At 42.6% G+C, this 16,027-nt stretch overlaps 2 long non-coding RNA genes across 2 annotated transcripts in view; both read left to right on the forward strand.

The window, feature by feature from the left end:
- The window catches only part of LOC146424615 (uncharacterized), a 56,526-nt gene that overhangs the window by 9,944 nt on the left and 30,555 nt on the right, over positions 1–16,027 (forward strand). The gene's annotated exons all lie outside the window — the stretch shown is intronic.
- On the forward strand, positions 828–5,183 carry LOC146424616 (uncharacterized). The gene is made up of 2 exons (XR_014846722.1): positions 828–978; positions 5,055–5,183. It is a non-coding gene; the product is annotated as an uncharacterized LOC146424616 (long non-coding RNA).

Genomic DNA, 16,027 nt, shown 5'->3' on the forward strand with positions numbered 1-16,027 from the left:
TGAGAATACTCCCCAGGAGTATTTGCAAGTGCCCTGGAGTGCCAGACATTCAGCATGCAATGCTCAAGGTTCCCAGACTACTTACTTTTTTCCTCTCTGTGTTTTCCAGTGGCTTATGCTACATAAACTCTCTGTTTTTTCAGGAGAATCATGTCTGTTTGGTAAGGAACAGTTCTCAACAGCTATCAGCCTCATCTATCAAGAGCTTTGCATGCTAAAGCATGTCCAAAAGAACACAACACTTTGTCACGCCTCATCACAGCTCTCTTTTTCAGTCTTGCCAACACTGCTGCTGATTATTATGCCCCTCTACTTCTGAGGCCAGTGGATAGAGCTGTTCATATCTACCATGTTACCTCTTCTCAGAGAACAGTGGAATCAGTTTGTGCTCTTTTCCTCAGCACCAGGAAACAAACCTTTGTACACTCTCTGTTACTGGAGATTTGATTCAGAAATCTCAGTGGGATAACCACAACTAATTTCTCTTTTGTTGCCCTGAAGGTACAATAGAAACATGTGCAGATCAGCATCCTAGATTATTTCCCGGTCTGTGGCCACTGTGATGTGCCAGATAGGATTTTCTGACTCGCTCTGTTTGCTGTGAGGAAGTAGGACAGAGGCCATATTGTGGCTGGTCCTAGCAGCGAATCACTCAGTAGGGAAGGGAAAACAGGGGTTGTCCTCCTGGCTGAAGTTTTGTTCTTGGCTAGAGCACGCTTGTGTCACATGCCCTCCTGCACAGCAGTATGCCTGACTTGTGACCTCATGGTCAGTAGGCTTCTATTTGGGCAGGCAAAGGAAAGCTGAGGGTCATTTAGCAACTGAAGCCTGAATCCAATTGGATGCTGACTGAAAGCTGACCAGCGATGTGTCCTCTCTGCACTGCAGATCCTTCCAGGAAAGTGTGAGACTGCTGTGAGGGCACACTACCAGCACTTTGGGCAACATGTGCCTCTGACTGCCAGGCTGTCTGACCTGGTGAGTGAGATCTGATCCTTGCCTTATAAGAAAAGAGAAGTTTATCAGCCAAGCTTTTGGGCTAGTGGAGTGGTCAGAGGCATAGATTTGCCTTGATAAACACATTTGTAGGCAAGCTGTTCCTTTCAACTCTTCTTGGCTGTCCTCACTCGATGTATGAACCAGCTCCCTTCTGAATATCTCAGGCCAAACCCACAAACCACTCAACAAAGTGTAACTGCCCATGTAGCCCATTTAGACAAACCATTACTCAGAGTAACAAGAGTCATTTGTGTATGTTAGAATTTGTATTTGTTAAAGTATTATCCCTAAGGGAAATTTTTTTCTGGGAACTGATTAGCCAAGATTTCTGCAATGACATTAATATGCTTTAATAGCTTTAATCATGCTCTAAAGGGTCATCCGTATTTTTGACATTGCACTGAAAGTAATGCAATATGAAAAAAATAGAAATAGTATATTTGACGGTTTCTCCTTGCTGCAAATAAAAAAAATATATTTAGCATTGAAGAGCAATTTTCATCTAGGATTTATCTTGTTATTTGTAAAATAATCAGTCTGTTGTTGATTTAATGGAATTATAGCTGTGCTTAGAAGAATGGTACATGATGTTCAAAATGGACCATATTTGTGTCACCAAAATTACACCTGAGTCATGAATCTAGAAAGTAATTTGACAGAAAAATAACACATTTGATAGCAACAGAAAAAGCCCATTTCTTTCAGCACTTAGCAAAAGAAGTGGTGATGACAAAGGTATACATACTGGTGCCTTGTTTCTTGACAAAACCAAGGCTTTAGTTAATGTCAGTGCTGAACAACAGAGTAAAAAGGTTTTCTCAAACTTTGCAATTTGTGACAGCCTCACAGACAGTCAACAACTTCCATCAACCTCTATTGACACAACCTTGACCAATAACCTGCAGTGTCCCCTATGACTCTTTCGCTGTGTAATTACACAGAGTGTAATCTGCCAGTCCTCTCTTTGCGGTGACATTAATTTTCAGGTGGTCTGTAGTCCAACTTTGAATAGTACTCTGCACGGATTTGTATGTGCTGCTGAACTCTATCTTTTCCATTACAATCCAGAGCTCATCTGAGCTACCAGACTCATCACATAAGCCGTCACCAGTGGAGTTACAGGACACTGTTTTGTAGTTCCTTTGCTAGGAAGGCTGAAGAAGGGCTAGGTTCTGGCTGCAAGAAACAGACCAGAGAGCCCAGGCCTTTGCAGGTGGGAGAACAAGGCTTTGTCCACGGGCACAGAACCATGGTCTCCGTTCCCACCCCCGTGTGGGGCCTGCTGTCAGTGCCACCTGTGACATTCGATGTGTCCCTGCTCCGTGAAACACCACAGTGAGCTGCTGACATGCAGAGGTCAGCAAGCTGTGCCAAAATGAAGGATGGATACACAAAGCTATTGGGTCTGAGGCTGGAGAAAAGTATTTGGCCCAAAATCGAGTCTCTGGTCACTGCAGAGTAATGGTGAGCTGGTTCCAAATATGGGTTGTACATGCAAGCACACACATGCAGCTAACATGATGGGAAGGAGATGGCGGATTACTACCATTAACCATTTGTCAGATTCATGTCACTGAGTCCTCCAGAGAATTTGCAGGCTTAAAGGATGTGATAACATTAAACAGAGGAGGCATCAGCACAATCCACAGTTTTGTCCTGGCCCAGTGATGTGTCTGCCAGTATCAGTTCCTGAGAAAGCCTAGTCTTGATGTCACAAATGCAAGAGGGCAGTTAGAGGAAATGACACAGATTTTCACTAGAAGCATAGTTAACAGAACCTTTTACTTTCATTCTGCTGAAGGAGGCTTGCTGATATCCCTTACAATGATCCGTGGTATCACAGTTGACCCAGCTAAAATATCCATTCAGGGTCATTGTAGCACCTGAATGTCACCAGGTTTTGGGATATTGACAGAAGGGGTAAACTTTGCTGCAGAGGAGACATTTGATCCAGAAGTACATTACCAGTGCAAGGAATAAGGGAGTGTATGACTGATAAAGATAAGACCTGAGTCTGCTGGTAAGATAACACTGATACTGAGGTATAGAAGAAACAATGGGTAAGATTTCCATAGCAATTTCCCTACTTTGACTTGCCCAAGACTGCATGAATAAACTGCAAGAACAGAGACCCATGAAGAAGAAGAAAAGGGGAATGTGTATTGGGGGTGTCTGTATTAGGGGGCGATTTATATTAATTAGGCACTCTGGGAAGCCTGTACCTCTTGAGTACCTCAGCCAATGGGGAAAGAGAGAAGGAACCTGCAGCAGGGTAATTAGGATAAAAGAGGCTGCATTGTCCATCACTTTGAGAGACCCCCCATGGGAAATGCCCATGACTGTGGCTAGCACAGGTTTTTCCCACGAGAATTCTTCTTGTGTTTTATAAATAAAGATAAAGTTTGGATGTTATTGGAACAGTGTCCCAGAACTTGGGCAGTGCAGGCCTGGCCAATCAGGCCTGGGGGAAGGCTTCTGACTGACCAATCTGGGTGACTTTTGAGAACTCTATATATATGATGAAATCAAAACAATAAAGGTCATTCCTTCTTGCCACTGAGAACTGGAGCTTTCATTACTCTGCTAGCTGCTCAACAGCGACACAAGACCTTTCCCTTTATTCATGAATAAAGTTACAGGACTCCTCTGTCTGCTTTTTGGACATAAGCCTCTGGTATTTGTGGGTTAATTTTCCTGACACCAGCCTCCTCTTCTTCCTGAGCTGGGAGAGAACTGTCTTCATTTTAGAACTGGGGAAATGGCTTCTCTTGCCTCGCTGCTCTCATTTCAGTCTGCTGGCACTTTGAAGTCCATGTGTGCAAACTGCTTGCATATTCTCATCCTGTCTCAACAGCATGCAGTCCACTTGGCCATGTTTTTTTCACATCTATTCTTCACTTCTCATCAGTCCACCTGGGGTGTGGCTAACATCAGTGCTTAATCAGACAGCTTTTTGTAAACAATGAGATGAAATGAAACAAAGGCTCCATGTTTAAAACGTTTCTCCTTCTCTGTTGTGAAGTTCCTCCTTTGTCTTTTGATTGTTTGATTGTCTTTTCTTTGAGAGGAGAAAAGAGAGATACAGTTCAATGGAGACAGACATGCAAGCAAACAATAGCATTCTTATTAAAAATCAGAGGTTTATTGATAGTGAAGTGTTTGGTACTCAGAAGTAATATCCTGAATTATATAAAATACATATGCACTAGTATGCACAAGTCAGTGTGGAACAAACAGACATTTAAGAATATTGCTTGTGCCAATATTGTCCATGTGTGCCAAGTTAATCTTGTTCAGAAATGCTAACAGAAGTCATTGAGGTCTTCCACTCCCTCTCTCTGTCTTTCATAAAAACCTGGATCTTGGTGGGCATGCTTGGTGTTGGATTTGTCATAAAGGATGTGTTGTGGTTCCATACATGACCATGGTCTTGTTGTAGCATATCAAACTCACCCAAACTCACCACTCTGAAGTGCTGCCTGAGAGTCCTGTTGCTGCCTCAGCTTTTTGCATCATCTCCAGGAATCTGTGCTGTTGCTGTTGAGGCTACTCAGGATGCCCAAAAATAGTTGCCCAAATGTAACACAGTTTCTGTGTTTTCTGTATTTCTGAATGGAGAATAAAAAGGTGCATCTGCACAAGCACCATTCTACTGAACTTTTCACATTCTTCCTGATAACCTGTCTCCCACAGCCATGATCCATTAGGGAGAACATTTTCCATATGCTTCCTAATACAACATAAATATTTCAACACATGTGCAGAGAAAGAAGGAAGTTTCCACAGTGGATAATGTATCTTTAGACTATGGATGCATACAGAAATTGTTCACGTTGGACAAAATTTCATGGTGGCTATTTCTAAATATCTGACTGTACAAAGCAGTGCTGTCACTTTAGTGATTTTGAAATTGGTCAGACTTGAGAGGACAATACAATCTGACTTGCTTGAGTACAGACTTCTAAGAATGAGAGAAAATACCCAGGCAAGAAGAGGAACATTTTAAAGTTATTTTCTACTAAGTAAAACTTACAATTTATTGTTTTCTTTGATAGGACATCAAAGAAATGCTCATCAGCATAAGAACAGAACCAGCAGCTAGAGGAGGTAGACACTTCACTATGAAGAGGATTATTTGGGTCAGCTATCCTGTTGATGTCCATAAAATTGTACTATCAATAGCATTTGAGAGCATTATTCAATATCCTGCTAAAAGTTCTCAGGTCACTAGCAAAGAAAGTTTAAGTGTGTATCACTTCAAGTGCCAGAGCTGGGCTATTTAATGGAGTTTATATTATTCAGGTCTTTTTGTTTAAGAGTAAAATGATTTTATTTTCAGCATTTTGTATGTAACCACATACTGGAAGATCCTTAGGGATGCTGCTAGGTCCCAAGGAGAAAAATCGCTAGGTTTAAACAACTGTTTTTCTGAGAGCATATATTTTGATCAAAACTGAATCACAGAACATGCTGGGTTGGAAGGGACCCACAAAGATCATGAATACAGCTCCTGCTCCTGCACAGCGCCATCCCCAAGGGCCACATCATGTGTCTGAGAACATTGTCCAAACACTTCTTGAGCTCTGTCAGGCTTGCTGCTGTGACCATTTCCCTGAGGAGTCTGTTCCAGTGCCCAACCACTCTCTGGGTGAAGAGCCTTTTCCCAGTACCCAATCTCAACCTCCCCTGACTCAGCTTCAGGCCATTCCCCTGGGTCTGTCACTGGTCACAATAGTGAAGAGATCAATGTCTGCCCCTCCTCTTCGCCTCACAAGGAAGTTGTAACTGCAATGAGGTCTCCCCTCAGTCTCTTCCAGGCTGAACAGACAAAGTGACCTCAGGTGTTCCTCATATGGCTTCACCCCAAGGCCCTTCACGACTCTTGTCACCCTCCTTGGGATGTTCTCTAATGGCTTAATGTCATTTTTATATTGTGGCACCCAAACCTGCATGCAAACATGACTGTTTTTGATGTGGAGAACACCTAGTCCCTGCTTCTCTCCAGGTTGCCACTGGCAGAAAAACAAGGTGAGCAGCTGGCTATTGGTGGAATGGGCGGAAGTTTGTCAAAGAAAATGCTGCTCTCTCTCTTCCAGAAGCTGAGTGATGCAGACCATCTGTCTTCTAGTGAGACTGAGAGGAAGATGCTCATGGTAAAAGACTTTCAGATAGAGATCTGTAGCGTAAAGGAGTCAGCCAATGGAAAGATCAGACTCTTGCATAAACAGGGAAGTTGTTCACATAATTATCAGTCCTGGGGAAATCCTAATAAGAAATCTCTACCTCCCATCTTGTTTCTACCCATTACTCCTTACAAAAACAAGGAAGAGAATAGTAGTAAAATAGAAGTTCTTAGGGCATGATTCCATCTGATTCCAAGGGATGCCAGCTGTTCCCCTAAGCTGTGAGTGTTTAGGGAAGTGAAAGATCTCTTTCAGCATGGGAGACAAAAATCAGGGTAATGATGGATACTGAATCAGTGTCTCTCAAAACTGCAGAGGTTCTGGTGCACACTGCAACAATGTAGAGCTGTGTAGCAGGGCTGCAGGAAACTCACATTTTTAGTGCTGATGTTAAGAGACAGATTCCAAAATACTTAGGAGTTAGGAAGAAGGTTGACTATGTACACCTTGAACAATCTGAATATTCAGAGTAATCAAGATTACTGTTAATCAAAGGTCTCTGAGTTAAAAGAGAAGCCAGACAGTCTAATTTAAAGATCATGCAGGATAGTTGGATCCAGATAGTGATGTTCAGGCTGACTACTGGACAATTTCCTCCAGCTCGCAGGATTACCCATAGAGGGAAAGACAGATCATTCTAGAATCCTAGAATGGTTAGAGTTGCCAGGGACCATAAAGATCATCTAGCTCCAACTCCCCTGCCATGGGCAGGGACATCTTCCACTAATCCAGGTTACTACAAGCCCCCATCCAACACAGCCTTGAACACCTACAAGAATAGGGAGTCCCCAGCCTCTCTAGGCAATCTGTTCAGTGCCTCACCACCATTATAATTAAGAATTTCTCCCTAACATCTAATCTAAACCCAATATCTCTTAGTTTAAAGCCCTTCCCCCTCATGCTATCACTATGTGGCCTCTCAAACCACTGTGAAAGCCATCTTGAACCTTCCTGTAAGCCCTCTTCAAGTACTCCATTGACCAGGAAGATTTTCATGTCTTCTCTTAAATCCAGGTACGCCTGTTGCTGCAAGCCATCAGCAGGCTGGGAGGAGGAGGAGGACGCATTTTGTTTTCTCCCTTTCTTAGATATGATCTGGAAAACATGCTGTGAATTCTTCCTGCATCTTGCTTGCAGCTTACCCAAGTCACTACCCTCTAGGGTCACTTGCTGCCCTGCAGGAGCAAGTGACAATGCAAACATGTATCTGTGCTTCATCCAGCCTTCAGGACTTGTGGGTTTCCATCCCAGCCCCTACTCATTCTGCAAGAGAGGCAGGCTGGTCTGAGAGCTGCCAAAGTTATATGCACCATGTTGTTTGTATAGCAGAGAAAGTGTGATTGAAGGTGCAGTGTACAAAATGATCTGGCTGTTTTATGCTGTTCTGTGGCTGTCAGGGAGGGAACTTTACTTAGAGAAAAGAAGAAAGTTGGGACCCCTCCTCTTCATTTGAGCATCCCAGATTAAGAACTCTCCAAAACGTCTGTAAATACTAGTACATACCTGTACACCCTTAAATCCTGATTGGAGGTGTAGTTGAGTCTGCAGGATTTTCTCAAATCTGGCATCAGGTCAAGATTATCCTCAGGTTTGGCAGCAGGCCAGGTAGATGTGTTTAGTGGATATAGATGCCTGCAAGACTGCAGCAAAACTACTATGCAAAACCAGTAGAATTCCATGCAAGGAAGCTGAGTATGCCACCTGAGTTAGGGTGCTGTATTTAACATGAATTCTGCACTGTCCTCTGTGCATAGGATCCTCCTAGCCATGTTCCCACCAAGGAACATGGAACATTGCTGCTGTCAAAAGAAGTAAGAATGTGGCTGAACTGCTTGTGGTTCTTTCTCCAGAAACTCATCTGTGCTCAAAGCATGGGGATGAAATGGGTTGAGAATCTTAATTTGTAGCTTGGGTACTGGGTGATGTACATCACAGTGCATAGTTCAAGGCTGCTGCTCTGCCTGGCTTCTCAGGTCTGTATTAAGATGAATGGTGCTGAATTCAGAACAAAAGTGTCATTTCTTCTCTTGTGCAAAATGTATGCCTTTCCTTTGAACAAAAATGGCTGAAAGTCTGTGAGGAAAGACGTGCCTTAGCACTCCTTACTTCTTGGTCTTCTCTCCACAGCACGATGGACTCTACATAGATTTCTTGCTTCATTCCTTTAATCCTGCTCTTACTGTACCATCTGTTTCTGAGATACAAAATTTCATGGATCCCTTAGCAGATTCATTGGTTCCATGTTCCAGGAGATACCTGCTGTAAATTTAATTAGCATATGACATAGCTATTCCTTAACCATCCACAGAATAAGATAAGATCTTGAACCTGAACAACTGTTGCCACCTTCATAATACAGATTTAAATCTATTTTAAAAAATGGCTAGAAAACAGAACCTTTTTTTCAAAGTCTGTTGTAATTTTATAATGTTGCATACTTGGCAAGTGTGGTTGTGTTGCTATAGTGATCTTAAATTATGACCAGAATGAATTTTTACTCAAGGCTTATTTAGAACTTGTCTGGCTCAAAGCCATCTATCTGCTTCTCTGAGCCCTGGAAGAAACAGTTGGATCTCCACAAACATTTTCTCTGAGCCTTCCATTTTATAGTAATCTCATTGGCGTACTTTGAAATAATATTCTTTAAATGGGTTCCTGAAATACATTTGAATGAATCAAAAATAAAACTTCTGAGAGATACAGTACCAATTTCAAAAGTGTAGCAATCAGGGAGGTTTTCTCCTCTTGTTGCCAGAGAGACTGATATGTTAGTCACATCTTCAGATAGTTCTGAAGTCAGAGCAGTCAATCCTTTAGTTGGACAACGGGAAGTGGCAATAAAAAGAGTCCTGTTTTTTTAAAGAGCTTGTGTTTTTTACTGTACAATGTATGGGGACTCTCTGTATTCCTGTGTCGGGATCCTCTGTCTCATGGGACAAGGGAGTGAAAGAGTCAGGCCTGCTTTTATAAACTCCAGGCAATTGTGTATTTCGCTCATCATCCAAAGCTGATATCCCTGTCACCCTTCATGACAGTGATAACTGGACTGTACCATGAGTATTGGATCATTGACACTCGCGATCAGAAAATCCTTGGATGAAATCTCATGTGCAAAGTCTGGCAGTTGTTGTGGTCTTGCCCCGCATTGTCTATGTCAAGAATCTTGCAGAGAATGCTGTAGGCCATTGGAAATTTGGGAGGGCTAAGTAGGGTTGGACCTGTCCAATCTTGGCATGGTGCTGGACAGTTCTCTAAGTCTTGCAGTCAGGAACTGCCTTTTTACATGAGAGTACAGACCATGAGAAAGAAATTTTAGACCCTAGGGCTGTTCCTCAGATGAGGATCTCTTTATATTTATACTGCTGTGATTTATATATATTTATATTATTTATATTTATATTTATATTTATTATTTATATTTATATTTATCTTTATTTATGATGCCAAGATAATTACCAAGATAATTTTTTCTGTTCCACAGGCTTTCTTAATTTTCTTCTTGAGCTGTAGGCTGTCTGCTTCCAAGTCCAAATGGTCTGGCAATAACTTTGTCCTGTTTAGCTGCACTGCAGAACGTATTCAGGTGCCATTAGTTCTGCTTACTTCTATGCATACCCATTGTGCTTGTTACCATGTTGGAAAGGTCAATTTGACCATATGGTATTTATGGGGGATAAAATGCAGAAACCATTGACTCTCATCAGCCCTATACAAATGTATTTGCTCCAGCAAAACTTGCAAGGAATACCAAGTACATCAGCTTACTTAGAGAAGCCGCAAACTTGATAATGTCATTGATTTCAATTTGGTTTTGATCTCCAGTTGTGTGCTCTTTTGCATGTCTGTAGGACATGCAGTAGGAATGGCTTCTCTACAGATAGAGGAACACTTACATCCCACAGTAAGTTTAAATGTGCATTTAGCAGAATGCAGATCCCTGAAATCACTGAGGTTGAAGGGAAGTAGTTCAGTCTTGCGTGTGGGAATGCTGTTAACTTTCTTAGGTGAATTTAGCTCCATTCCTCTTTTCAACAGTTAATATTTGTGTCATAGAACTTATGATCCCTTAAAGGAATAAGTTCAGTGGACACATAATTATTTTGTGCTAATGCTGTTCCTTTATTTAAGTTCTAACACTGAAATTGATTGACTGTGAATAAATTTGGTCATTTATGGACAGATTGAAATATCAATCAAACAAACATTACGGGTTTTGTGAAGAAATAAAATTGGAGATGTGGGGAGTTAGACTTGGCTGGCTGCCAGATGTCCACCAAGACACTTTCTCACTCTTCCATCTCAAGAGGACAGAAGGGGAAAATAAAATAAAAAATCTTGTGTGTCAGTTAAAGACAAAGAGGGATCACTTAGCAGTTACTCCTAAGCCCACCACAGAAGGAAAAGAAATAGTTAAAAGCAGATGTACAGAGTTCTCCTGCTTGTTTTGCTGTTTTTTTAAACTGGCACCTTCCATAATTTTAGGTTCTAGTGTTAGAATTGATATTGCCTTTGTCCCGGGTTAATGATAAGACTCTCTCTCCTCCGAGAGCGAAGGGCCCCGACACCCCCTCCCCCACCCACAACAGAGCCTCTTAGATGGAAGTGAAGAAAAAACTATTTATTTAACAAAACCACGCAGAGTGCCCTACAAGGCACAGGGGAAGGGGAAAAAACAAGGTGAAAGGCAGTTATTCAACCTGATTAAAAAGTCCTTTTCTCAGACGCAGTCCCTCTCCTCCTCGCCCCCCACCCGGGGCCGGGTGGAGCTCCCTGGAGAGCTCTGCTGTCCTCTGGCCCTCCTGGGTCGCCGGGTGGCAAAGCAGATCGAAGAGAAGGGGTCCAAACGAGGAAAAAGAAGAAGAATGGAAAAAACGGGAGCAGAGCTCACTCCGACCCCCGTCCAGCACGCAGTCTCTGCCGGGCGACGAATCCTCCCCCGGAGCGAGGCTTGGAGAAAATGTTTTCAAAACAACCCGCGTTTCTCTCTGCGGCTGGGTGCAGTTAAAGAGACAGGACCACACATTTTTACACATTTTTTTCTTTCTTGGGCATATAAGCCAACGATAGGGGATAAAGGATTATCATATCATCAATCCAAGACACCTTACATGCTTATGTTTAAGTAAAAAGTGAAATATTACATTTTTCGCTGAAAATAGGAGCTGGGTTTTCATGTTTTAAATGCAGCAAATTTGCCTTTTGGTGGATTTACCTGTTACCCCCCCAAAAGTAGCATTATGTAATTAAATATTTCACTTTATGTAATGTTTAAATTGTAGACCCAAGCAGTCCAAAGAGGTGTATGCCATGGAAAGAAGCAACAGTGCTCATACTTTGGACAATGAGGAAGTCAGGGCTCTGAAACAGGCTGCAAAGTGCATGCAGTTTCGACCTATCCTACAACTAGCAAACTGCAGCCTTCAAGCTTAGAGATATTGTCCAGGCTGAAATATGAATTATATTATTACTACCCCAGCACAGACTGCTCCAGGCCTAAAAATGGTGTAGTAAAGACTTCAAAATTCAAGCTCAAATAAACAATATGTGTTGTGACAATAGCTGTAGTTTTCCCACCCATTTCTTCCTTAATGTATTTACCAGGGAAAATATTGTGGTAAAAGCTGCAGGTCCCCCACCTATTTCTTAATGTGCATACTTGTCACCTGTTGTCCTGCCTTCCCCACCCTTGGGTTTCCCTATTGGTTCCTGTACCCTAACTCTGCCCATGTACTGCCCCTGTGCCCAGAGATCACTGGGACAATGTGCTGTGCCCACCCTCTGTCTGCCTAGAAAACCCCTCACCCTCCTCCACATTGTTGTCTATGCACATGTCTGTGCATGTGGATGTCTGTGCATGGTCTGTGCACATAGTCTGTGCATGTGGATGTCTGTGCATGGTCTGTGCACATAGTCTGTGCATGTGGATGTCTGTGCATGGTCTGTGCATGTGGATGTCTGTGTATGGTCTGTGCACATAGTCTGTGCATGTGGATGTCTGTGTATGGTCTGTGCATGTGGATGTCTGTGCATGTGGATGTCTGTGTATGGTCTGTGCACATAGTCTGTGCATGTGGATGTCTGTGTATGGTCTGTGCACATAGTCTGTGCATGTGGATGTCTGTGCATGTGGATGTCTGTGCATGGTCTGTGCACATAGTTTGTGCATGTGGATGTCTGTGTATGGTCTGTGCACATAGTTTGTGCATGTGGATGTCTGTGTATGGTCTGTGCATGTGGATGTCTGTGTATGGTCTGTGCATGTAGTCTGTGCATGTGGATGTCTGTGCATGGTCTGTGCACATAGTTTGTGCATGTGGATGTCTGTGCATGGTCTGTGCACATAGTTTGTGCATGTGGATGTCTGTGCATGGTCTGTGCACATAGTCTGTGCATGTGGATGTCTGTGCATGGTCTGTGCACATAGTCTGTGCATGTGGATGTCTGTGCATGGTCTGTGCACATAGTTTGTGCATGTGGATGTCTGTGTATGGTCTGTGCACTTAGTTTGTGCATGTGGATGTCTGTGCATGGTCTGTGCACTTAGTTTGTGCATGTGGATGTCTGTGCATGGTCTGTGCACATAGTTTGTGCATGTGGATGTCTATGCATGGTCTATGCACACAGTCTGTGCACCACATGTGTCTGTGCACGTGAGGCCTTCGCCCATGAGGCATCTCTGCCTCTGGGAGGTCTTTGGCCTCTGGTGCAGCCATGTGAACAAAACCTTCCATGGACACTCTGCACAGACCCTCCTTGCTTCCTTCATCACTGCTGGTTGTGCAAGCAGATGAAACCAGAGCTAGCCTTATGGCTTCCTGGCCAGTGGGAGCGCAGAGTCCAGGAGAGTTTGGTGCGCTGAGGCACTGAACCAGGCTGGGCAGAGAAGCTCTCAGTAAGGTCTGCTACATCATCCTTCAAACCACAACAAATATGTGAACCACAAGGCATGCAGAAATTAAGTGACTTATCAAGGTCATCTTGGAAATTCATTTAAGAGCCAGGGATTGTAGCCAGTTCAACAGACTGAATTGCAGTGCTCTTGGCAAAATTCTTGAGCAGCTTGTTGGCTGAAGTCAAGGCAAGGACACTGCCCCCATGCAGCCTCTTTCATCAATAACACACATAAACTATTGGCCTGGTAAGATGTCAAGTGGTGGAACTCTACCTTGACAGGTGGTCAACTCTACCTTGACAGCTCTTGACAGGTGACCTCTGGTTCTGGGAGGCATCACCTGAATTTTTGTTTACCCTGAAGAGCAAAGTTACTGTTTTTGTTACCTGTTCTTGCTAGCTGCTGGTAGCCAGCAGGCACACCTGCCAGCTCATCCTCCCACTTGCTTTACTCTGTCTTAACTTCTTGGTGAAAGAAGAGTCTGTGGATAGCAATAGCTCAATAATGGCTGTTGTTTGTGCCTATCAACCACAGAGTCTCAGCAGCAGCCATTCAGGCACTTTCAGACTGGAAGCCTGCATTTGTATAACACCCATTTTATATGTCAGGGAACAAGTGTGGGAGTTAAATAGGGGAATCAATGCCTTGACAAGAAAGTATTTTCTTCCCAAGGTACTTTCTTCCCCAGGCAACTTCCATTTGAGTGTGCTTGGTAGAACAAGCTGCCTTGTGCAAGGCAGGTCAAGCACTGTCTCTTCTTTGAGAGCAATGAGCAGCTGGGCTGGTCTTACCTCCATTTCAGTGGGTTTGACCACTGCTTGTTCTCATGTCAGTCTGAGGTGAAAGGGGGAGACAGGGGTTAAGTAGAAATATACCTATCAACAGAGAAATAGTTCCCATCTGAAACCCCAAGGTGGAAAAATACTTAGAGGCTGTGGTATTTCACTTTAGAACCCTACCTTCACTTTCACAGACTTTGCTGAAAATGTGAAGAAAGCAAGCTGCGCAATGGAAAAGGCCTAACGGGTGATGAGCCATTAACAGAGGAGTTTGGCAGATCCTAGTGAAGTGTTGAGCAACTCTTTCCTAGTAGTAAGTTAATATTAAAACTCTTTGTAGAGCCTTTGCTCTAGTATTGAAGGGCTTACTTTAGGTTTGTCACTTAAGTATCATTATAAATTGTTTTTGGGTACTTAAAATATTTTATTAACTATCAGATTGAAAAGTGTATAAGGTGTGTAACCCTTGGGTAGAAAGGTGCAAGTTATTCTTCAATAGAAGTATTCCACTTAATTATCTACTGTTAAAAACTTTTACCAATAAAAAAGCTAATTGCTAAATGAGGATAGAAGAATGAGGGGTTTTTTACAGAAGGAAAGGGAAAGTGCCCTTATGTGCAGGCCTCATGAAGAGGCAATTTGTTTATTTTCAGGGTCTCTGCCTTCCATCAGACATGGGACAGTGAATAACAGTTCCGTGGGCCTGTCCCTGTCTGTCCCTCTGTCTAGAAGGCAATGGATTGTCTGTCTCTGGACATTTGAGTGTGAGGTAACCACAAGAACAAACCCACAGCATCAGCGACACAAACAGATTTTTAAATGGGATGCAAAAAGCAGGGTGTTAGCAATTTCTCTTTTGGGACTGCTATTCTGTAATAGGCACACATAGCTGTGTGGGAGCTGTCCCTGCCAGTCCAGGCTATGCTGACACCACAGGGGAACTCCACACTTGTGATGACTTTCCACATGCTTGGACTCTGCTGGGCAGCACTACAGGAACAGCCCTGTGTGGGATGCTGAAGGTCTCTGTGGGCCTCTTGCCCACTAGAGGCTCTTTTTTCACTGGGTCTTGCTTTCTAATATAGTGGGCAATGATCTCTAGAAGCTTATTCAGTGAAATCTTTTACTCTTTTAATCCATAACTGGATTAAAAGTGATCATCTGGTTGTATCCTTGAAATCATGGGTGAAACTTCTGAATTCTGATGAGCAGGTATCCTCATTCCTTCTATTTCTTTGAGCCACATTTCCAATTTTCTCAAACAGGGAAAAAAGAAAACTTTATTATTTTTAGACATCCAAGATTAGATTCTTACTTAATCCCATTAATATAGGAGTTTGGACTTTAAAGAAAAGCATCCCCCCAAAAAATGAGACCCATTATGAAGAGATGAGAAATGAAAAGCCCATCTACTGCTCAGCAAAAACATGGGGATGTTTTCCAGCTAACTGGTCTGTGGGAAAGTCTGTTGCCTAGATTGATTTACTTAGGGCAAGATTCTCACTAAAGACACCCATTCTCTTTTTAAAATTAATTAAATTTCCTTCCCCCCCCCCCGCCCACCCCAGATAATAATCTTAACATTTATTGTGATACCCAGCTTTTAACTTCCCTAAATTGCAGAGTTTTACACCTCTGGGAGTAACGAATTATTTTGTTCTGGTAGTAAACACAGAAGTATTGAAAAATAATTATTTTCTGGGTGCTTTTTACATTTTCTTCATCATAAACTCTACTATCCTATTCCTTTTTTCAAAGTATTCTACAGAATTTTCATGTACCTCTTCCTCCATTCTGATCTATTTTAAAAGCAAAATTGTTTTCTCAAAATCAATATCTGGAATGTTTCCTCTACAAACAGAGTATATTAATACAATTATAATTTCAACCACACTTGTAATTTCAAACTGTACTTCACAAAAATTCTCAGAAAAGCTGTGTATCCCTGAGAGTGTACTTTGCAGTGAATTCGCTCTTTACAAATTCTTGCCTAGCTGTACTCTGTGCTCTCTGACCTTAGAGGGGAACCTGGAATCATCAAAATTGCGTGTAAAGTGTGATTGCGTGTAAAATTGCGTAAAGTGTGATTTTACCGTGGTTTACAGTGCAAGAACAGGGCTTAAACATAGTATTGAAGGGACACAAGGGCATCCTGCTGATGAGGTAGGGAGCAG

The sequence above is a fragment of the Lichenostomus cassidix genome, chromosome Z (genome assembly GCF_008360975.1).
Source record: "Lichenostomus cassidix isolate B80296 chromosome Z, HeHo_3.0, whole genome shotgun sequence".
In the NCBI taxonomy this organism is placed as follows: domain Eukaryota; kingdom Metazoa; phylum Chordata; class Aves; order Passeriformes; family Meliphagidae; genus Lichenostomus; species Lichenostomus cassidix.